Source organism: Rhinichthys klamathensis, unplaced genomic scaffold (genome assembly GCF_029890125.1).
Source record: "Rhinichthys klamathensis goyatoka isolate OS25496 unplaced genomic scaffold, OSU_Roscu_1.1 h1tg000111l_1, whole genome shotgun sequence".
NCBI classification, from domain to species: Eukaryota; Metazoa; Chordata; class Actinopteri; order Cypriniformes; family Leuciscidae; genus Rhinichthys; species Rhinichthys klamathensis.
Window position 1 is genome coordinate 13,091,745 of NW_026606649.1, and position 23,678 is coordinate 13,115,422.

General features: G+C 40.5%; 1 long non-coding RNA gene and 2 other non-coding genes across 3 annotated transcripts; all 3 read left to right on the forward strand.

Annotated features, from left to right (window-relative positions):
* The first annotated feature begins 14,839 nt into the window (after positions 1 to 14,839).
* LOC130088038 (small nucleolar RNA SNORA9) lies at positions 14,840 to 14,971 on the forward strand. Its single transcript, XR_008807433.1, has one exon. It is a non-coding gene; the product is annotated as a small nucleolar RNA SNORA9 (small nucleolar RNA).
* A 131-nt stretch (positions 14,972 to 15,102) lies between these two features.
* On the forward strand, positions 15,103 to 15,687 carry LOC130087982 (uncharacterized). Its single transcript, XR_008807416.1, has 2 exons — positions 15,103 to 15,169; positions 15,465 to 15,687. It is a non-coding gene; the product is annotated as an uncharacterized LOC130087982 (long non-coding RNA).
* On the forward strand, positions 15,258 to 15,389 carry LOC130088039 (small nucleolar RNA SNORA9). Its single transcript, XR_008807434.1, has one exon. It is a non-coding gene; the product is annotated as a small nucleolar RNA SNORA9 (small nucleolar RNA).
* Positions 15,688 to 23,678: the final 7,991 nt, after the last annotated feature.

Below are 23,678 nucleotides of genomic sequence, written 5' to 3' on the forward strand. Positions count from 1 at the left end.
CAGATGCGAGGAGACAGACTGGCAGGGGACTTCACAGAGGCCTGATACAGGTTGTACAGAACAGATATCGCCAGACAGCCAACAGAAGAGAAGTCTGCATGCTTAAAATGACCATTCAACTGGAAATAAAAGCTGCATTACGGCAGGGCTCCAAATAGACAGAAAACACTGAAATAGAATAAATTGTATGCGGAAAATGTATGTATAGTAGTATGTATGAAAAGTATTTACAAAAGTACCACCATAATGGTAAAGTGTTCTGGGTGGTTGTGGGTCTTACAACACCTTAACTGTCACAGGATCTGCCACATCACTAGCAGATCAACACACAAAAAGTTGTCATTTACATCAACCCGCATAAATATGCCGACGAGCGCCATCATAACTATGCCAAACTGGGAGCTCACATGACGTTAAGCATATTCTGGCGCATAATGTGATGTTTAAGAACCTAAAACCCCGTTTCTCCCAGTTGACAGGGCAACACATAACCGGCGTTATCAGAAATCTCCACTTTGGCCGGAGTTTTTAGAAATAATCGTTTTCTGTGTTAAAAACTGGGTTTTTGTGTAAATGAGAGGCCAAACCACAGGGAAATATCTGCGTCTTCCCTTCGTGTAAACGGGGCAGGGAGCACGAATCACTCAGCTCCACTCTGTTGTTCACAATCACCTGATTACTGATTCTCTGCACCTGCATATAATCACCAGCACTCTCTTTATAAGCAGTCACTATCCACACTTCAGTTGTCTGGTGTTGTCCTTGCCATCCAACACTCACCCACTTCCTACCGGTTTGACTCACCTGAGATTGTCTCCAGTCTCCGCATTTCATGAGATCGGGTTGATGGTTCTGTTCCATATCCTCTTCTATCATCCTCTGCATCTGCAAAACAAAGACCTCTATTACCGGCAAGCTAAAGCCCCTTTCACACAGAGATTCTGGAAAATACACGGATAAAGTGACCCGGGATTTGACCCGGCTTCGTTTGATTTTGGTTCATTCACACTGCCAGTGATTTTCAGGAATCAGAGAGTGCTGCGTTCACACACAACCCGTAAAAATCCCGTAAAGACACGTGACATTGATGTGACGTAATGTCTCAGCAGCGTCTTAAGTTTGCTTATGAGCTGCGATCTCTCTCTTGAAACGTACTCGGTTACTTAGGTAACCTCGGTTCTCTCTAGAGAGGGAACGAGTACTGCGTAATAGCTTACGCTAGGGGAAAACCTCTTTTCCACAAGATATTGAAGCCAAAAATTATCCTTAATTTTTTATTAATGTAAAACGCTTTGCAGCAGCAAGCAGACACAGGCGAAACAGCTCGCGCGCCTATTGGCAGCGTTTTCGTGGGACGCGAATAGGTCCACCTGTGCTCTGCCGAACGTTTTCCACAGCAGCTGGACCGTCTGCGGGTGCAGCGACCATTCCCCTGCTGGAACATTGTTCCTGGACAGTCTGTCTGGTCCCACATTCAGGTGACCAGGCACGTGCGCTGCTCTCAGTGAGAGCAGGTTGTGCTGAGCCCAGACCAGGAGGCGTTCCGTCAGCCTGTGAAGGTTTCGTGACCTGACGCCGCCCTGCCGATTTATGTATGCCACCACTGACATGTTGTCCGACCGGACCAAGACGTGGTGGCCTGTTACCTGGGGACAAAAACGCCGTAGCGCTTTGTCGACTGCTATCATCTCCAAGCAGTTTATGTGAAGGAGCTTTTCCCGTTCTGACCACAGGCCAGCTAGCGGTCTGCCCTCGAGCAGCGCTCCCCACCCCGAGGTGGAGGCGTCCGTAGACACCACCTTCACACTCGAAGCGGTCCCCAGACTCACACCTGACTGATACCAGTCGGTTATTTTCCAAGGTTCCAGAGCTGAAACACACTGTAGGTTGACCCTGAGGCGAAACAGACCCGCTGTCCATGCCCTGGGTGGAACCCGCGCTTTCAGCCACATCTGCAGTGGGCGCATGCGAAGCAAGCCCCACTGGAGTACAGAGGCCGCTGAGGCCATCAGCCCCAGCATTTTCTGAAACCTTTTGAGCGGAACTATCGAGCGTGCCGTCATGGATAGCGAGTCTAACACTGTTCCCAGAAAGGACATTTTCTGACTGGGAGACAGTGAGCTCTTCGCCCAATTGACTGTGAGGCCCAGCTCCTCGAGGTGCTCGAGTAATGCGGCCCTGTGTTCTATGAGCTCCGATCGTGATCGAGCTAGAATCAGCCAATCGTCCAAGTAGTTCAGGACTCGCATGCCCTGAAGTCTCAGGGGTGCGAGCGCCGCGTCCATGCACTTCGTGAATGTACGAGGTGCTAGGGACAGGCCGAACGGCAGGACTGTGTATTGATATGCCTGGCCCTCGAAAGCGAATCTCAAGAATCGCCTGTGATGGGACGCTATTTGTATTTGGAAATAGGCGTCTTTCAGATCTATTGACATAAACCAGTCCCCGTGGCGCACTTGCGCGAGGATTTTCCTGGTCGTAAGCATTCTGAACTGGCGCTTCACAAGCGCTCTGTTCAGCTGTCGCAGATCTAAAATGGGTCTGAGACCTCCATCTTTTTTTGGTACCAGAAAATATCTGCTGTGTAGGCCCCCTTTGCTCTGAGCTTGAGATAAAGGTTCTATAGCACCTTTGCTCAGTAGTTTCGCTATCTCGGCTCGAAGTAGATGAGATACTTCGTTTTCCACCGTCGTCTCGACGCGCACCGTATAACGGCGGGGACGTCGAGCGAACTGTAGCGAATAGCCTCTTTTTATAGTGTTCAGCACCCATTCTGATACCCCAGGAAGCTGTGCCCACACTTTCGCGTGAATAGCTAGGGGTAGAATGAGATCTGGGCTCTGGCCGAGACATAGTGACGGCAAGAGAGCTCCGGCGTGCTGTAACGCAGACACTGTGTTTACAGTGTGTGAGGCGGGGGGCGCGCCGATCGCGGCGGGCAGCCTGGCCGCCCTCAAAACCCTTATAGCAGTTTGCTGAGGGAGAGAGAGCGGGGCGAGCCCCGTGGGGCTTAACATGTCTGTGAGTGAATGTGGGCGCAGGACAGCGGGCACATTTACTGCACTGAAAAACACCGTCGGCCTGAGCTGACTGAATGCGTGTTGGTTTCGTTTTCACAGAACCCGTGGGACATGTGGTGTGTAGTGTTTGTGGGCACTGAGACGTAGGCACATTCACTACATTTAGTGCACAATCGACATGAGGCGATTTTGTTTGTGCGAGCCCTGCATTTTTGCGGGCTGTGTTTGTGTGTAGAAATGAGCCCTGGGTTGTGGGCATTTTCAATACACTCATAACACCATCGGCTGTGGCCGGAATACCAGAAAATACACCGTTTATGTGATTTATCTGGGTCGCCGTGGGAACAGCATTTGTGTGCAGGCAAGCGGGCATGGTACTGGCTTGCTTACTGCAAAATACACTGGAACAGTCACATTTTCTGGAACTGAACGAGCGAAAATTTCAGTGGAAGTCTGGCCACGGCGAGACTGAAACACTGTCGATTTCCTAGGAGGCTAGGAAGACTTGTGTTGGTTTCGTTTTACAGAAACCGTGGTAGTGTTTGTGGGCACTGGGTTGTGGGCACATTGACTACATTTAATGCACAATTGACATGCGCCGATTTCATTTGTGCGAGCCCTGTACCGTGGCGGGCTGTGTTTGTGTGTAGAAATGAACACTGGGCTGTGAGCATTGTATTACACTTATAACACCATCGGCTGTGGCCGGAAAACCAGAAATACAATGATTACATGATTTTTCTGGGTCGCCGTGGAAACGGCCTTTATGTGCAGGCAAGCGGGCCGTGGTACCAGCTTGTTTACTGCAAAATACACTGGAACAGTCGCATTTTCTGGAACTGAACGAGCGAAAAGTTTCGGTGGAAGTCTGGCCGCGGCGAGACTAAATTTTTATCTGCTGCGAGAGCCGGGATCGAACACGGGTCTCTCGCGTGAAAGCTTCGGGTTCCGCCACTGGGCCACAGGGAGAACTACACTAGCGCAAGCAGATAAGAGAGCGTCATCACAGTTTTGTATGTGTCGGCGTTTGTATGCAGGTGTGCGTGTTATACAACAGGCTCATTGCTGCAATAATGACATTTTCAGCCACTCAAACTAGGAGCTGAGAAATGTTTGAGAAATGGAGATTAGTCCGGCCTCGGCGGGGACTAAAACACACTCTTTTCTCATTTGCCGGTGACGCACGCCCATGGGGGGGCGGGGTAGATTTCTTATAACGTAAAGAAAGCTAGCCGCGGTTTTAGGGCTCGCGGTCTTGATGCTGGCCCGTTTCCTTGACGACTCGCGGACAGAAGGCGGAGGTCCACAGAGCTCGCCTGTTGCGCGGCGGTTGCGCGGGCGCCTCCCAATCGAGGCCGATGCTTTCCACGGCCTGAGAGAGCAGATGCATCAGCTCAGTCTCAATGCCGGTTCTCTTACCAGTGGTCTGGCGGGAAACGCTAGCGGAGGGGAGGTCCACGGAGCTCGCCCAATCCTCGCTATCGGACGCCAGAAGAGAACACGCCTCGGTGGGTTCGTCGAACTCGTGGACGGACGCGGCGGCAGGCGGCGGCCGTTGTCCGTCAGTGAGCGACTCGAGCGAAGCCGGCGAAGCTGGCGGGCGAACCGGCGAGCTTTGGCGGGCTGGAGAAAGCTCGGAGAATGATGCCAGGCGAGTCCTCAGAGTCACCATAGGCAAAAACTCGCAATGAGGGCATCCGCCATCAGCGAGCGCGAGGGCCGCGTGATCCTCACCCAGGCAGGAAACACAGATGACGTGACGGTCTCCGTCGCTGAGCGGGGCGCGGCACGAGCCACAGGATGGCATCTTTAAAAAGACGCAGCTCTTTTGTGAAGAGAAGTGTGAGTCGCGTCAAGTAAGCGAGCAAACACTCTCAGCAGAGTAAAGATACACAGAGTATAAAAGGATATAGAACGCCGGAAAGCGCAGAAGGTACGGCAGTTGAAGGCGGCGAGGCCAGCGACTCCAGAGCTCGTCCCGCTGAAAGGCTTGCTTCGACGGCGCGGCTTCTCACTCCGGATCCAGCGATGCGTGTGCGTCGCTGAAGAGATGAAAATCAGCTTGTACCAGCCTAACGAGCATATTTATAGGGTGAGACCACGCCCTTTCTGGCGGGACGTGACGATATGGGCGCGAATTGCCCCCATTGGTCATTACGTCACGCAGCGTCTCTCTCGATAGGCTGCTGCATTTGCTGCAAGAGCAGCCAATAGGCGCGCAAGCTGTTTCGCCTATGTCTGCTTGCTGCTGCAAAGCGTTTTACATTAATAAAAAATTAACGATAATTTTTGGCTTCAATATCTCGTGGAAAAGAGTTTTTCCCCTAGCGTAAGCTATTACGCAGTACGAGAGATACTCTCGTAAGAGAACCAAGCTTGTGCATTTTTCTCTGATTCGATCATAAACTAGCGCATTACGTACCGTTTCACTAGCTGGCGATCCAGGCTTCAGCGTCATCATTACGACACAGCATTGATTACGGCTTTTGTTCACACAGCGCGCATTCCGGGACTGAACACGGCAATGTTACTAGGTCCCCAACCCGGCATCAATCCTGGGTCATGTTTGCGTTCACACAGAAGGCGTTCTGGCAATTTCCCGGGATCAACGCGCTGTGTGAAAGGGGCTTTAGTTTCACCAAACTATCAGAGTGCTTGATACTCACCCATTCATCTCTCCTGCGGCTTCTTGGATACCTGCAAATAAAAGATACTTGTTGGCTGTTTGCTACTTACCTGTCTTGTCTCCATCTGTTTCGTGACACTTACAACCACATAGAAAACACCTGGTTATACTGTAGAATCATGGCAGCAGTTTTCACAACCAAACACCCCTCACACTTTCTTCATAAAATGAAAGATGATTGAAATAGTATTAATTTGCAAAATGCACACTGATAACTGAATGGAGATGACACAAAACACATCTTATTTAAGTGTAGCCCTGTTTTCTATCTAATCTCTCTTTTGATAAAGGGCTTTAAACTAGCGAACATATCACTTTAAAAGCACATCCTCCTATGTTCTTCCAGAAAGAGATTTTGGATTATACAATGAATCATAAGAAGCCTGAGGAGAATATGAAGAGCAAGAGTAATTAACTGCTGAGGACTCCTGTTCTGAGCTAATGTTCATCAATGATAACATGATGACAGCAAGTCATACTTCATTAGCACTAGTAACATTCTGTCCTGAGGAAAAATACTTCAATTACAGAATGTTCGGCAGTCAGTTGGGATTGCAACAACCCTTTTCTTTAACGCACCAATGGACAGAACATTCTGATTTGATCTGTAGTCTACACTGAAGAAACCCAGTCACTTCCATGTGAAAAAGAAGTGTGCTTAATATTGAATGTGCACTTGTAGTGTACATCAACTCTTAAAAGTACAATATAATGAATGAAATAAAAAGCCACTTAATTATACTTAAAGCTGCAGTCCGTAGCTTTTTTTGGGTTAAAAATTATCCAAAATACATATTTGAGAAAATACATAACCAGCCAGTGTTTAAAACTCTCTGCTTGCCTTAGCTCGATTCAAAGCGGTAAGCTTGTAATAATGTTTTTAATTCCAGTGGTACTGGTGGATTTCCGCAGGAGATTCGAGCATGTCTTTGCGTCATTACGTCACATCTGTATACATAAAGAAGGAGTCTCGGCAAGTAGGCTATATTGTGTGTGAGGATGTTGGAGGTGGTGGAGATTTATAGCCTTTTCTCACAGCACTTGATATAATTAAACTTATCAATTTGATGGCGGATCCAGAAAGGTTCAAACGACAATCACCAGTGACAACAGATTCACCCGCTGTAAAATGTAAAAGACTTCTTTCGGACTTCGGAGTGGCTACAGAAAAAAAGAGACTGCAACCGGACCCATGCGAAAACAAGGATACATATCGGAAGGACATTATGTAGTCACACAATGCTGACGTTGTTAACATTAACAATTTGAGAACAAGTATAATTTGCACGGTTTTGCGGGATATGATAAGCCATTGTTAGATTTAATCAGCGCGATTTACTGCAATGTCAGAACCAGAACAAAAGTGGATGTTACTTACTTGTTCAGATGACATTTTCCGGTGAAAATTCTTATGTTGGTCATACTTCCAAAAAGAATAATCTGTGATTCTGAATGCCAGTATCCACACCGGCGCGGTGACTGACAGCCTCACACTCTCCTCAAACATTGTGTTCATCCGCGCTGTGCCGTGTCGAGGCACAACTCGCGTAAAGTTGATAATTCCGCGAATAACTGCAATTGCAGATTTCGAACAGAGATGGCAACAAAGAGGAAAAGCGGACTGCAGCTTTAAAGAAAGTACACTCATGTCTATTGTGTTTCTTAACACACTTAAGTACACTTCAAAAAGTGCACTTTGTAATAATGTCAAATTAGAAGTTTACATTAAACTGCGTTTTTAAATCATTGTTTTTATAATCTTTTTTCAAAGTTATTTTGATATGTTGACTAACATGCTAAAGCACTTGATTACTGTAACTGCAGTGTGTTATTTGATATTACATTTAAAGTTGATATACAATATTATGTACTAAAACATTACTTTCAGTTTGTACTTAAGTATACATATCTTTTAAAGTATACACTGTACAAAATATATGATTAATAAGTTATGACAGCATATGTTTTTACATTGTTTTAGCTCATCAAAATAAGTTTAGTAATTTTCAACTTTTTTATGTTGTACAAGATTCAATTAATTTTTAATGTCGGTTTAATGTAATTTAAGTTGAAATTACTCAAACATCCAAGTTTATTGTACTTAAAAATATTTCAGTGTCGGCTAGTATTTCCATAAATACTCTTTTTAAATGTATACTTTTTTTTCACAAGGTCTTTTATGATGACACAGTCATGCGTAAAATTAAACTTCCTCACCCGTAGGAACCATGAGTATAATCTCTACAATGTGTTATTTTGCTGTTAAAAACTTTTAGAATTCAAGTTAAATGCAGGGCAAGAGACAAATATGTCTAATTGAGCTAAGGTTGATTCCTTTCAAAAAGTGTTAATCTGACCAACCTTATGCAGAGACATTGACTCGGCCAATGAGTTTGGGGTGGCCCAATCTGTTTTTACAGACCAATGAAAGATGGCGAAATGTTTAGAAAATTACATACTTTAAAATGTATTTAAATAAGCTCTGTTGATAAAAATCCGCCTCATAACATGCAGAAATAATACTGTACTAAGGCTATAATGTTCTTGAATGATCAAAGAATGACCTAGCACTCACTTAACCTCTATGTCATGTCTGAGAACCCCAGACAGTCAGTTCACATGCAGCGCACACATGCTGTGTCACGGTACACTGTGTCATGTGATAATTCCATTATATGGGGATCAGGGCACCACAAATAACCTGGATTTATCCAGTCAGCTGACCAACATACAGGGAGGTGGCTGGAGGGAAGACAATGAGCCTGAGAATTGAGCGATGACGCTAAGGAGCGGAATATTCTGGCTTGAAAAAGATGGAAGGGAGGAAGGATTAGGCCACTGATACCGTCACACTTCAGCAGAAAATCCAGCAGCCGTGGCGGTACATAAGACCTGAGTCATCAGGACACTAGCAGGAGGACTGGAGTGGACATTACTCCGTGATTAACAAGCCAGGGAGATGACACTGCAAATACAACTCCTCCATGACGTCATTTATTCCATCCAGTGATCACCTTTATTATAAAATATTAACACAGGCAAACCAAACACTGTTCATGCATTAACTGCAGGGCAAATCCTCACAGCCTAAAGGAAATGTTGTTCAGAAGTTGTGCTTTCACAGTTCAGGAGACTCAATTAAGTTCTCAGATATATTTCATTGAAGTACAACTTTCTGAAGTACAAATTCCTTAGATGAAATAAAAAAAAAACACAGTCATTGACCTATAGAGTAAGAAAGTAGAGCTTTAAAAAGAGCTCATACCATGGACTTAGAGGAATTCAATGAGAAATGTAGAGTGATTTGCAGACTTTTCTATCTTGGTAAATCTGAGTATAGTCTGAGACATTAATGAGATCTGTAGAGGATATGTGGAGTTACTTGTCTCTTTTTTTTCCAGGGGTAAAATCTGTGAAGCTTAAGAGCTTAATTGAAGTGCAAATAATTGCATTCAATGTGTATTTGTAGTGTAGCCTTAAAATCTTAAAAATTAGGGTAACACTTTATTTTAAGGTGCTTGTAATAAGCAGTAATTAACAGTTAATAAGACACTTATAAGACCTTATAAGATGCATATAAGATGCATATAAGCATTAACTACTTCATATAAGGGTTAATTAAAGGTCCAGGCCCTGAAGAGATCAGGGAACCTACTCCCTCTTGGGAAGGTACATTTTTAAGTGACTGGGAGTTTGTGTTACCATTTATGTTTGTTCGGCTGTTCTAAAAGTGCAATGTATTGATACTTGAGAAATTTATTATTTAATTTAATTTATTTATTATCATTAGTTAATGCTTATATGCATCTTATATGCATCTTATAAGGTCTTATAAGTGTCTTATTAACTGTTAATTACTGCTTATTACAAGCACCTTAAAATAAAGTGTTACCAAAATGGGATACAAACCAGAGTACTTTTTATTTAATTGCGGTTAACATGCAATCAAGTGTCCGTTACATAACATTCAGCTCACACTAAAGAATATTCTTTTTTAGTATACTATTTATGTACTTTTTAAAAGCATGCAATAAGGTCAGCTGACAGGAATTTTGTGAACCCTGATTATACATTAATAAGACCTTAAACCGTTTCAAAATCTTCCCAATGTTCTCCTGTTACACAGGCAGCTGTGTACACGACTATCACTTGATCATCCCTCCCTATGCTGCAGTCTGCGCTCTCTCGGGGAATTCAGTGGAAAATGTACATTGAGGTCAATGTGTCCCAGGTGTTATATTGAAGCACTGCAGGAACTAGCTTATTCAAACAAAGTTGTGTACTAGTTGGGCCACAAATGTTCAACTACCCTAGATGTATCAATATGTATTTAATACTATTTCCCTGAATGTTCTGTACTGTTTCTGTCTTGTTTTATTTCACTGTGTGATACAGTGCATACAAATATTGTGTACACAATGCACTGTAATTCAGTGAAAGTTCTCCTTCCCCTAAATCAGTGTGTATATGTTCCCTCTTGCCCTTCATGCTGCTTAACACTGTTCCTCCCCCATCTTCAGCAACACTCACACAAAGGCATCATTCACTGCTCTGCTTACGTAACTCCACGCGAAAGCAACTGCATTTATTCTCAGAGGTAAACACAACATTCTCTGAGGTTATGAATCTTAGTGTAAACAGTCTCAGTCTGAACCAGAGTACCAGTTGTGCATCATATAACCTGCAGAAGTAAACCATTTGGTTCAAAGAAACTGACGTCTGACCTCAGGGCAAGTGCTGCTGTCAGCGTCCTACCTTTGTGCGTCATTGTGCTGCATCACGGCATTGTTAAACACTGCACTTTACCCAGAATTCTTTAGAGATTACTCTTAATGGCTGGCAGAGGGAGACATCTGTCATCTGGCCAGACAGGTCTTATCTAAGAACTATTTGAGTCCTTCGTCTTTTGTTCTTTTTTTCTTTTTTTTTGGTCTACAATTGGCTCAGTACAGAAATTTGCGCATCAGGGTCTAAGCAGAGGTATACGTACGTTTCCTTGCCAGAGAGTCGGAGTGCTGCAGGTATTTACAAAAAAACTAAGCATTTCTTGCTGCTCACCATTTTCAATTAAAGGATTTGGATACTGGTGCTCTTTCATGTTAATGACATTAAGCCGGAGATCTGAAACCATTCAGCTGCACACAATTTCAAGATCATTTGTGATTTATTAATTTCACATCTGGAAGAGTGGTGTGCGCACGTTTTTTTTGTGTGCATACGTGCACACAGGTACGCACATTTGAGAAATGATCATAAGAAGGTCCCAGGTCTGTTTTAATAAGGTCAAGTGAGGTCAAGGATAGCAGGGGGACAAACAAGGCTAAATGCAAGTAAAAAAGGGAAATGACCATGTAACTTTTTTTTTATTATTATTATAGTATTTCAAATCTAGAGTGCTGGCTGACTTTACTGACCTGTGCAGATTTTTTTTGTTGATTTTTTTATTGCGTAATATTCATTTTAAAAATACTTTACAATAAACATTAATGTCTTTCGAAGTGTCCTTTATTTATAGTAAGTAAACTATTAGTTTACGAAACATTGACTAACAAAATGATTTTAGTTTTATCTTAAGTGAAAATGTTACTTAGCCTATTAGTTTGTTTATGGTGAAAGTAAGTTGTAAAAAGCCAAATAAATTATTATATGGACAGACATCAAATAACATGATGGCTTGTTGTTTAGACATAATCTTTTTACTTTATATTAATGTTGACCTTGTCTATTTTTGATTAATAAAATGTATGGTCTGAACTATAAATATAATTTGAGAAAAAAAATACGGATGTGTATATGTATATCTATTTATTGATTTAAAATCAAGAGTAGTGTCCAATCAACGCTAGCTAAACTAAGCAGATGCCAACATGATTTTCATTCTGTATGTTATGTTTTTATGTACAGTTTGCATATCGTTGGGCCTATACAAAAATAAATCAGTTTTGACATTAAAGACATGTTTGTTTGGGTTGCCAATTGATGCCCAATGTAAAATCTGGATCCCGAAGCAAAACCAGTTAAAAACTAATGTATTAAACACATTTTTATAGAGAAGGACAAATGTCATATATCATAGACCATCACAACAACTTTGGACCACAATGTTGTGACAAAAACAACTAACACAGACCAAATTTGCCCACACATTAATTCAGAACGAGATTTTGCTTTTATTTTCTTAAATAATGCCAAGCAGACCTGGCATTCGCTAAAAGAAAAGCGATTAAATAAGGACTGAAAAGTGAAAGTCTGTTAGCAACACAGAGGGGTTATTGGTCCATCTGCACAAGAGCCTCATTTCATGACACAACACTGATGTCTGTTTCTTGGCTCAGTGAGTCATCCCATTTTAGCTGTGTTGGCACAGTGCTGTGCTCTCGCTGTGTGGCTCTCTGTGTTAAGGCCACATATGTCAAACTGAAACTCTTCCTCATGTTTCAGATTCAGAATCACTGGACCATTGTGCAGCTGTCATTAACACAAGCAAATGAAGCGTACATTTGCATGCATTTGTAGAATGACTGGACAAACAGTGACAGTCAGTGTGTGCACATACAGAAGGCACAGATTTCTCCTGGCCACCTGCTCTAGTATTGGCAAAGCAGGAATATTGGTTTCATGTCTTTATTTTACATTAACAATTAAGTTTTTTTTTTTTAATCTCTAGTTCTCCAGTCAAATCAGCATAATTTAGAACTAAACACACTTGCGATTACTCAACTGTACAGCATATGAAAATTAAAGCATAATGAACTAAATCAAACTTACAGTGCAAAGTCATTTTAACAATGGTCCAGGACAATGAAATGTGAAATTATCTCAGAGTAACAGGTTTATAGCAGAATTTAAATACATTACTAATATTTTATCCTCCAGTGCTCCAGTTGATGGCAGTAATGCACCAAAAACCTGGGCCGCCATTGAATTGTCTCCAAAAATAATGCCACAGTGCATAAAATCTTAAAATCAACATGAAACGGAAGTTTCCGGCTTCTCGAACAAGAATAAATGAAGAGTAGGACTTGATTTTGTCCATCAGGAATTGATTGGATCATTGTGGTTTGGTATTGCTGTGATCTCATATGAGTGACAGGTTGTCCCGCCCTGAGCGCCCTCGCGCCAGTAAACACATCATCAGAGAAGAGATTTCATCGCAAGAGGGAGAGGGAAAGTTATTTTGATTAAACATAGTAGGGAACTTGAATTGAAACAATAAGTAATAGTAATAATAATGATAATAATGTGCATGGATAAATCATTTATGATAAATACGGCAATATTTAGTAAAAACCTTAAGCCTATAGTCTTTATTTTCTTTATGAAATTTTTTTTTTATAAATAATAATAATGATAATATATATACACCATTTTTTATAGAGAGATTTGGGGTGACGTGTGACTTGGACATCTTAGCCAACTTCGTGAGACTGTAGGTATTGATATCTCCTCTTGCCTTTGGGCTCTTGAGCATGACACTAAACCCCAAGTAGGCTATCTCCCACAGGGTCTACAGCATTTTTATTCCAGTTAGTGTATAATAATAAGCTTTTGTATAAAAAAAAATGGTAAGTGCTAAATTACAAATAACTACCACGCAGTTTCTGAAATTCTGGTCTTATTTAACAAGTACAGGTGGTTTACTGTGCTGTGAGACGTCAGCATGATTAACAGTATTATGCTGACCTCTAGTGTAAGAGCTGGAAACGGCAGGATTTTCCATCATACTATTTTCCTTTTTTTATGTTTGTAATGTTGTCTCCAGGAGGTACTGTTCTTTTTACAAAACATTTAATCGTTTTAAATCGACATCGCTGGACACTGCATCAAATGAGATATTTTTTTGAATATTTAGCCTACAGTAGTCTATTGAAGAAATCTTAGCCTAAACTACTCTGCATTTCTTCAAAAGAAATTACGTAGGCTATAATACTATAAGATATTAATGCTAGGCTACTCAACTGTAACCTCGTGAAATCATCCAAAAGCTGACCACGGAATAAACTAAAGCAGACAATATGATTAATTGAATTGTCATTGCAGACTCAGCTGAACAGAGGGCAGCTGATAATATTTAATATGATCTGATATTATATGGACTGCATGGGGCCAGATCATCATTTTATAAAAAATCCCTATGTGTAAGCAAAAACCGGCAATTTACTATAATTGTTAGGTTTGTTAATTATAAGTAACTAAAAGTCAAATTAATATGAGCCAGTTTAATAAATTATTTATGAAACCTTATAAAATCTTCTTTAAATCTCTGATAAAAATAACATTTATTTATGATAAAATATTTAAAAAGAATCGCTAGTTCTCCAGTCAAATCAGCATAATTAACGAAAGACTTGCGAGAAGATCAACTTTTGCTCAACTGTACAGCATATGGAAATGAAAGCATAATGAACTTCAGAAAAAAATAAAAAGTCAAACTTACAGTGCAAAAAGTTGTTTTAACAATGGTCGAGCTAACAGGTTTATATAACAGAATTTAAATACATTACTAATATTTTATCCTTTCTTCTGTGCTCCAGTTGGTGGCAGTAACGTACCAAAAACCTGCCAATGAGCCGCCATTAAACCTCAGAAGAAGTAGAGGCGACCAACTGACATGATTTCCGAATCTTCTTTCTTTAACTCGAGGACCATCGTGCGAGCAGTAGCTTTTTTGTCGTCTCTTATAAGGTGAGGTTTGGGTATCAGAACAGCATATATATATATATATATATATATATATATATATAACAATAGATTATTTACTGTTCATCTCAATATATATTTTTTAATCTGTAAAATAATGCAGTAGGCGTACGTAATTGTAAAGACTGGTTTTATGCATGCATGTAATAAGTTAACTATTCTTGTCTGCTAGTAACTAACATTATAGATTGTAGTAGCATTTTTTTTTCTCAGGGTGATTTAAAATTTTGCATCGTTTTCACAGTTAAAACACGTGTTCACAAGGGTCCACGTGTGGATACGCGTTCAGATTTGTTTATTAGTTAAATCTATTTCAACATTTGTGTAAAATTCTCTGCATTTAGGTATACATTTTTTTAAACCGATTTTAGCAATTTAGGTTGGTAATTAATGTCAAGCATAAAGCGCTTAGATGTATATGTGGTGCGTTGTAGTGCAGGCTGATCAGCGAGGTTGAGTCTGAAGTGACTCTTTCCTTTCCTGTATGTCTGCTAGATGGACATGGGGTGGTTTGAGGCCGTGTTGTTTACCCCCTATAGCATGGTTATAGAAACCCCAGACAAACTTTTACAACATGTGCTCGAGGGTCTCAATATCTGCATGTCAAGTTTGCTTGTGAACTGTACTGAAATGGTCTTTCTTTTGCAGCATAAAGCCATTTCCCTGAAGTCTTCATAGAACGTTCATTTTGCCACCATATGTATTGGCCATGAGTTTGGTGCCATCTAAGAGATGTTTCTATCACAGCTGCTGCAAGAAGGAAGTAAGTCTGGTCAGCACACAATTCATACATAGTTAAATGCAACCGTTTTAGTTGAACTCAGTATGTTCTCTGTAAAAGAGAAGAGTCATTGCAGGCTCTCCAGCGAGGTTGAGTCATTGTGACTCTTGCCTTTCCTGTGATGTCTGCTAGAGAAATTTGAGGTGGTTTGAGGCCTGCTGTGTTGCCCTTCCCAGCATGGTTATATAATCTTCAAACATTTAAATTAGTTGTCTATAATCTTATGGTGAGAAATAATCTTGCTTCAATCATGTAAATATTCGTATTTATTTTACAGGGAGAAGCCGCTACTTTGCTGAGGTGTTGATCACGAAATGTTCATTTTGAGTAAGGCAAGATCTAATGAAAGTAGTGAATATTGCATACTGGATTGCCACTTAGCATTTTTAATTTGTTGGTTCAAATATTGAGGAATGTTATATTCAAGGATTTGATATATGAAAACTGTTTTGGATTAAATATTCAGCTAAATAAAGAGGATTTTCTTTTAAAGAAAGCAACCATTGTTTCTGTGTTTTTGTGTTTGGTAGAATGAAAAGAATAGTCAGATCTTGTTTGGCATGTATAACTGTTCGACTATATTATTCCAGCTTATTACGTGGCTATTTGCCACAAGTAAATAATTGGAAATTAAATTAATTGGTGTTGTGATTAACTTGCTTGTGATTAACTTGCTTGTAATCAACTCAAAGCTTCTGCAAATTAAAGCAGTTCTTAGCAAATTACTTGATGTGTTTGGGGAATTTGGCTATTAACATGTAAAGCTGTTGATGTGAACTGGTGTTATTGAATATATAAAAGTAAAATTAATAAAATAATAATAAAAATAACAGTAATGCTATTTTTTTTGTTTTTTTTTACGGTAGGCCTTTACTTAAAACTATGACAGTTAGTGGTATAAAATACAGAAGCTTGCTGACTATATTTTGCCAGTAAGTTACTGTTACATAATTTTTTTTGCAGTGTTGGGTAGAGACTTAAAGAGCATATTGCAGGTAAAAAAAAAAAATGTTAATATATAACCTTGTATGAAAATACCAGATGAAAACAGCGGGGCATTAAAAGTCCTTAAATGGATTTTGTGAAAATTAAGGTCTTAAATGGCATTAAATTTGATTCCTACAGGCATCAAAAATGTTGATAGTTTTGAAGAGAATTTTATATCAATTTATTTGAATATAGCCATCATAATAAATTTTTATTTGCTGTCGCAAATATGTACGTTAGTGTGATAAACACGCGGAACCAGTTTGGTAATTGCTTCCGGCCGGAGCAAAATTGCCGTGACACGGGCATTGTGTACAGCGGTGGACAGGCCTGAACCATGGTCTGTGAACCTTGGAAAAATGGGAGTGCAAATTCCAGCCAAAGTGGCTGAAAAAATAAACTTAAGACATGGTTGCAGCCCGTTAGTGGTAAAATGAAGGATTTCGTGACGTTTGTAAAAAAGCATTTAAGTTGGGGACAATGGGAATCAGCGCCGTAAAATCCCATATGCAGTGTAACGGCCACAAATCGGCGTTAAGAATCTATGTAAATAGTACACTGTGTTTAATTTGTCGTTTAATGAGATCTAATGTTAGTAGCAAGGATTTTCACGTGAATAAATACATAGGTCTGACCGTTACATCCATGTCCAGTGGCAGAACTTTTGCCAAGCATGTCAGATTCTGGGTTCTAATCCGCACTAAGTTTTGTTTTTTTCTCATCAAAACCGATTGTTTATCAGTGGTTGTATATCAAGCAGGGACACGTTTGTGTGCGTGTTTTGTGATTTCACCATAACTAATAGTCTCTCCGCAACGGATTGAAGCGCGCGTCCGTGTGAAGACTGTGCGCGAGCCACAACAGAACACTATATCTGCGCCACTGATAGCAGCGGCAAACAACACATTTCAGATCGCCTCTTATTTAAAGCAGCACTAAGTAGGAATTCCGTTTTTGTCAAACCGCGACCCCTAGAGTCGCTGTGGAGTACTTGTACTGTCGTGAATAGCACTCACGCAGAGATGGCTCGCACTCACGGCCGGATCCCCTCCCCCTGTACACCGGTACTTGTTCAGTAGGATGGACGCTGTAACGAGTGGAAATAAGGTATGGCTCCTTTAAGAGCTGCGCGCGCTCAACACCACATGTATACGGCGCAGGGTTATTTCTGTTTGATGCTCATTTTATCAGATCTATTTTTTGCCGTAAAGCAATTCGTTACCTCGCGAGACCTGATATCACACGATACTTCCTAACACTGAGGTCGGCGGCTCGCCGGCCCAAAGTTGCAAGGGTGGTTTTGCGGCTCACAGGCACCAGGAGGGTGCGAGATGACCACCATTCAACACGAAATCAGTAATATAAACATTACAATGACTCCAAAGCTGTTCAGTTAAGGTAAAAAAGTTACTTAGTTCACCTTTAACGCACGAACGAAATGAATGCTCTGCTAGAGTTAACGAGATGTTTTATTCATTTGTATTGGTACATACGGCACGCGTAATGGACACAATCAACACGTCCCACCTGCAAATTACGCCTATGTGTCACAGAAAAAAAAAATATATATATAAATATATCCGTGGTTAGTCATGTATGGCATTAAAAAAAATGCCATTAAAAAGGCATTAAATTCAATTTGAAGATACCTGCGGAAACCCTGCAAAAGTTAATGCAGGATTTAAAATGTTTTTAAAACGACATAAGGGCACCAATTTAGTAGATAAAGTGAGCGTTTTTTTGACTGCTCGTAAAACAACGCTTTTTTTTTTTTCAACATCGTGTCATTTTACGTCACGAAAGGGAGCCTCAGCTCAGTGCAGAGTAGGTTGGTATTCAGTAAGAGCGGTCGTGAGTCAGTGTGTTTTCGGTAGTTTTTGTATTTTAATTTATCGTCATGGTAAATTGTGTTTGTGGAGGTTGCAAAAACTCCAGCCTGGCGTGTCCAGACGTCTCTTCAGAGAAAGTGATACCTGAAGGCGCACCTGTTTCACGTCTATTTACAGCCTCTCACAGGCACGCATTCCAATGGCGTCCTCGTCAGAGGTTATTTAAAGTCAAGTTCCTTGGTGTGTTTGCCACACATACTTCACAACCGGTCAAACAAAGATGTTGTCCCATAGCGCTATGAGCGCAGCATCTCGTTCCCACTTTTTCAGGGAACAGGGTTAGTCAAGTAACCCGAGACAGTTTCCATCCAGTGTTATCCCAAAATTCGCGTAAAAATAGATGGATGGCAACATTGCTAGTGACTGAACCCAAATGCGACCGGATACAGTACACACACACAGCAATTGTTTTTGTGCCCTAAAAAAAATGTTTTTTGTCACTTTAAATCTTTCACTTTATTTTAAACTGATTAGCCTATGCGTTCTTCAATAGAGTCCTTGCACAAATTAGATAGTATGGATCTTTTTCAGCAAATTACCACGGATTGTTACATCTAGCGTTACAACACACCCCAGTAGTGGGGTAGGTTGTTACAATGGAACTCTGTATTTGACATTAACTCTTATCGGTGATTGTGAAGTACACACGTCCAATTGAGTTTTATTTGAAGGAAACAACAGTGGCTACTGTGTATGAAAGTTTGAGAGATCCAGCACAAACAACCACTGAGTTACTGATGCTCAAACAAAAAGTTTTACTTCCATACCTAGTCTCCCCCATTACTGTCTTTGAGGTATTAGTCCACAACTTCACACCAGGACCCAGTTGTTCTGAATCAGAATTTTCTATATCTGGAAATCCCATGTTTTGATATCCAGGATATGGTAATCCATCTTACTTTTGTGCTAGTGCCTTTAGAGTTTCCATAGCCCCTCAAGTGACCCACAACAAAAACAAGCAAATATAAATGCAATAAGGGATGCAATTGTTACAAACTACTTTTGTCTGGTTCATCTCTGACGATTGTGCCAATGTAGTTTATATGCAGTGATTAAAAAAAACGCATAAAATTAGATATTATTTTTGTTTGATAATGACAGCTGTTTGGGGAATTATTTTAATGGTGGCAAAATCTCTCCCTCACACTTTTTTTAATTTTTTTTTTTTTTTTTTTACTTGTACTGAAAGGCTTAATAGGTAGCCTATGACTACTTCTAATGTATTACTTTAAGGTTAAACTAACCAAGAGCAAAATAAATGTGTGTATTCACACGATCCCACAGGACACACTCTAGATTTACTTATCAGTAAGGGTGTTAACATTTCATCGATTGTTATTAAGGATGTAGCACTGTCTGATCATTTCTGTATTTTCTTTGATAAATCGATCTCTTCTGCCATTGAAGCTAGATCTGTGTCTGTCAAGAAGAGATGCTTAAATGAGAACACTACTGTACTATTTATGAAGGCTATATCCTTAACACCAAGCATTTCTGCTGTTGATTTTCTCCTTGATTCTTTTAACTCAAAAGTTAAGTGTAATTGATGATATTGCTCCGGTAAAAGTCAGGAAGAAAAGAGTGGCAGACAAAAAGCACCTTGGAGAAACTCAGCAGGAGTGCAAAATATGAGAAGACAATGCAGAAAAGCAGAGTGCATGTGGCGGAAGACAAAACTTGTAGTCTATTATAATGCACTAATCGGTTATTGGGGAAGTTAACAGATAATATTGAATGGGCACAAATGCAATTTAAGCCCTCTAAATCAAGGAGCATCTCGATAGTTAAAGGAAAGGTAGTAGATAAAACATTCTTCATTAATGGTGAGGCAATACCAACAGTTTCTGAGAAGCCAGTGAAGAGTCTTGGGAGATGGTACGATGGGGATCTAAAGGACACAGTTCAAGTGGGAGAAGTTAGACGACAAACAGTGGAAGGGTTGAAGAGCATAAACAGCTGTGCTCTACCAGGCAAACTAAAACTCTGGTGCTTTCAGTCATAGACATAATAAATACATAGACGCCCTATTGGCCGCTGGAGCGTACGTCAACGGCGCCGCCATGTTGGGGATGGCAACTTTCCCATACCTCTCATACCGGGAATTAAGAAAAATGCCTGTTTTGTGCGCTGTTTGGGGCTGTACACATCGCCACACAATTGAAAACAGCTTTCGAGGAATTACCTTTCACAAGCAAGACTGAACGTTTGTTTTTGGTTGTATTTGGTCATTATTTAATTAGTAGGCTAATAGTAACGTTCAGAGGTTACATTTAAAAATACTACTGTTATTGTGTCACGAAATGTAGTTTTAATAGTTTTGCAGTCGACAATGTAGTTGTTTAAAGCTCAAATCTGTGGTTGGTTTATAAAGATAGCGCCTATTTAAAAATTTGATCTGACGTTTTCGGAGTTGTAAGATGCTATCACCGGGGCTCAGCGCTCGTCTACCCCCCCTGGAACAGCCGTACCTCGGCCTTCTGAAGTTTTGCCGCTGACTCGGATGTCTGTAGTCTAGTGGTTAAACATGAGATATAATTCGTCTTGTGTAGGCTATATCTAACGGGCGATCTTTGGTCTCATTAATCTATAAATGGTTCCCTAGTAAATCGTTTTGGCTGAGGGCAAAGTGAAGTTACATAACTTTATATTTAGGCTATTTTAACGTTGTATCCTGCTGTATGTTTGACTGAAGCTACTTCTGTTATAATGGCTATTATTGATCAATAAAACTGAAATTTGAAGAAATTGATGCCAAAATTTTGGAAGAAACCGTACAGCACCTTAAAACATCAACCTGCGCCCTTGACACACTTTCCACATCTTTTTTCAAAAGTGTGTTAAACTGTTTAGAAGCAGATTTCCTAGAAGTGGTAAACTCCCCACTTCTCTCTGGAAGTTTAACAAACTCCCTGAAAACTGCAGTTGTTAAGCCTCTCCCGAAAAAGAGCAATCTGGATAAGATCATATTAAGCAATAGACCGATCTCAAAACTTCCTTTCATAGGCAAGATCATTGAAAAAGTTGTCTTCAATCAGCTGAACAAATTCTTAAGCTCGAATGGATACTTTGACATTCAATCTGGTTTCCGACCGCATCACAGCACAGAGACAGCTCTCATAAAGATAATAAACGATATTTGCTTAAATACTGATACAGGCAAATTATCAATGCTGGTACTACTCGACCTCAGTGCTGCATTTGACACTGTCGATCACAACATACTTCTTGACAGGCTGGAAAACTGGGTGGGGCTTTCTGGGATAGTCCTAAAATGGTTCAGGTCATACTTAGAAGGGAGAGGTTGTTATGTGAGTATAGGAGACCATAAGTCTGACTGGACATCCATGACATGCGGAGTCCCGCAAGGCTCAATTCTTGCGCCACTCCTATTGAACCTGTATATGCTCCCAATGAGCCAAATAATGAAAAAGAACCAGATCGCTTATAGCTATGCAGACGACACACAGCTCTACTTAGCCCTATCGCCTAATGACTACAGCCCCATTGACTCCCTGTGCCAATGCATTGATGAAGTAAACAGTTGGATGTGCCAAAACTTTCTCAAGTTAAACAAAGACGAGTCATTGCGTTTGGAAACAAAGATGAAGTTCTCAAGGTGAACCCATACCTTCATTCTAGGGGTCAAACAACTAAAAATCAAGTCAGGAATCTCGGTTTCACTAGTCATGTCAAAGCAATAACTAAATCAGCATATACTATCATCTGAAAAATATTGCAATAATTAGATGCTTTGTTTCCAGACAAGACTTAGAGAAACTTGTTCATGCTTTCATCACTAGCAGGGTGGACTATTGTAATGACTCCAGTCAGGGCCGTCGCTAGTGGGGTGAAAGGTGGTGACAATTATAGGGGCCCCCGCTGCCCAGGGGGCCCCACAAAATCCAGCAGTTATACTATTTAGGCCCCTGTAGTATGAATAATTCTAATATTTATATTAGTTGTATGCCTGAGATTTAAATGAAAACCACAAAAACGTGCAATTTGGGTAAATATTTTTTCCAAATATCTGCTTCTCTTACCTCCATAAAAATGGTTTAGTCCGACCTAAAGTATTTATTAATTATTCAGTCAGAGTCAGTGACAAACATCAGATGGACCCAATAAAATTGTAAGTCCCACCCCAGCTCGTGAACCGAACCAATCAGAGTTGAGGCGGCAGCCTGAAGTTAACGATGAACTTGGTGGAAGAGCAGGAGACTGACTGACTGAAAAATATGAAGAAGACTGAAGAAAACATAAATCAGGGAACCAGAAATGCCAGGAAAAGACGGAGAGGGAGGCAAGGAGAGTGGTTGTATCCCAGTCGATCAAGACGTTCTTAAAGACCGGTTATATATTGTTATTTCGCTGGGAATTAGAAAACTTCCGTCTACAGTCTGCCGTGTACAGTCATTTTTTATTATCGGTGCGCGCCGCAATCGACCGAATGATTACGTGGTCTAAATTCCTGTCTTTTTACACTATTGTTACTAGAGTTTTAAAAAAAATACACGAGTCACGACGCATTGCATTATGCATCTGACCTGCCGGCTGATGATATTTAAAACATCGAGAAAACACGAATACTGCACTTGGATGAATAAATGTATTCGCTTTATTTAATAATATTACCAGTTCCATATCATCTTTATTAAAAAATAAGACAATGAATGGTTTTATTTTTTGAATTAGACTGCATTCTTGTCAATTTCTAAATGTTTACTTTTTGATTTATGAATTATAACAGACTGATGGGGAAAAAAATTATTACTTTTTAAAAATTGGTTTTATTATTATTTAACAATTTCTTGCTTTTTTGTTAGTTTTTATTAGTTGTAATTTTTATATAAACATTTAACTTTTAAAATAAAGGTTTTACAACAACATCACCATCTTCTGTTATGTGGGCCTCCATGTTCATCTATTGTACAGTATATGATATTGGTGGAGGGTGGTGGGGGCCCACATCAATATTTTTTCAGGGGGCCCCGAATCCTCTAGCTACGGCCCTGACTCCAGTGACTCCTCACTGGCCTTCCCAAAAAGACCATAAGACAGTTGCAGCTCATACAGAACGCTGCTGCCAGGATTCTGAGCAGAACCAGAAAATATGAACACATCACACCAGTCCTCAGGTATTTACACTGGCTCCCAGTTACGTTTAGGATTGATTTTAAAGTATTATTACTGGTATATAAATCATTCAATGGCCTGGGACCTCAACACATTGCAGATATGCTCACTGAATATAAACCCAACAGTTCACTCAGATCATTAGGATCACATCAGCTAGAAATACTAAGGGTTCACTCTAAGCATGGTGAGTCTGCTTTTAGCTACTATGCCAGCCACAGCTGGAACCAGCTTCCAGAGGAGATCAGATGTGCTCCTATACAGTATACAGTCGTCACATTCAAATCCAGACTTAAAACACATCTGTTTAGCTGTGCATTTAATGAATAAGCACTGTGCCACTGTTCGTCCGACTGTTTGTACTGTATTTTCATTTCTTTTTTTATTCTAAACTATTTTAATTATTCGTATTTATTTTATTTTATTTTTTATTCTATGTAAAGCACTTAGAATTACGTGTATGAAATGTGCTATATAAATAA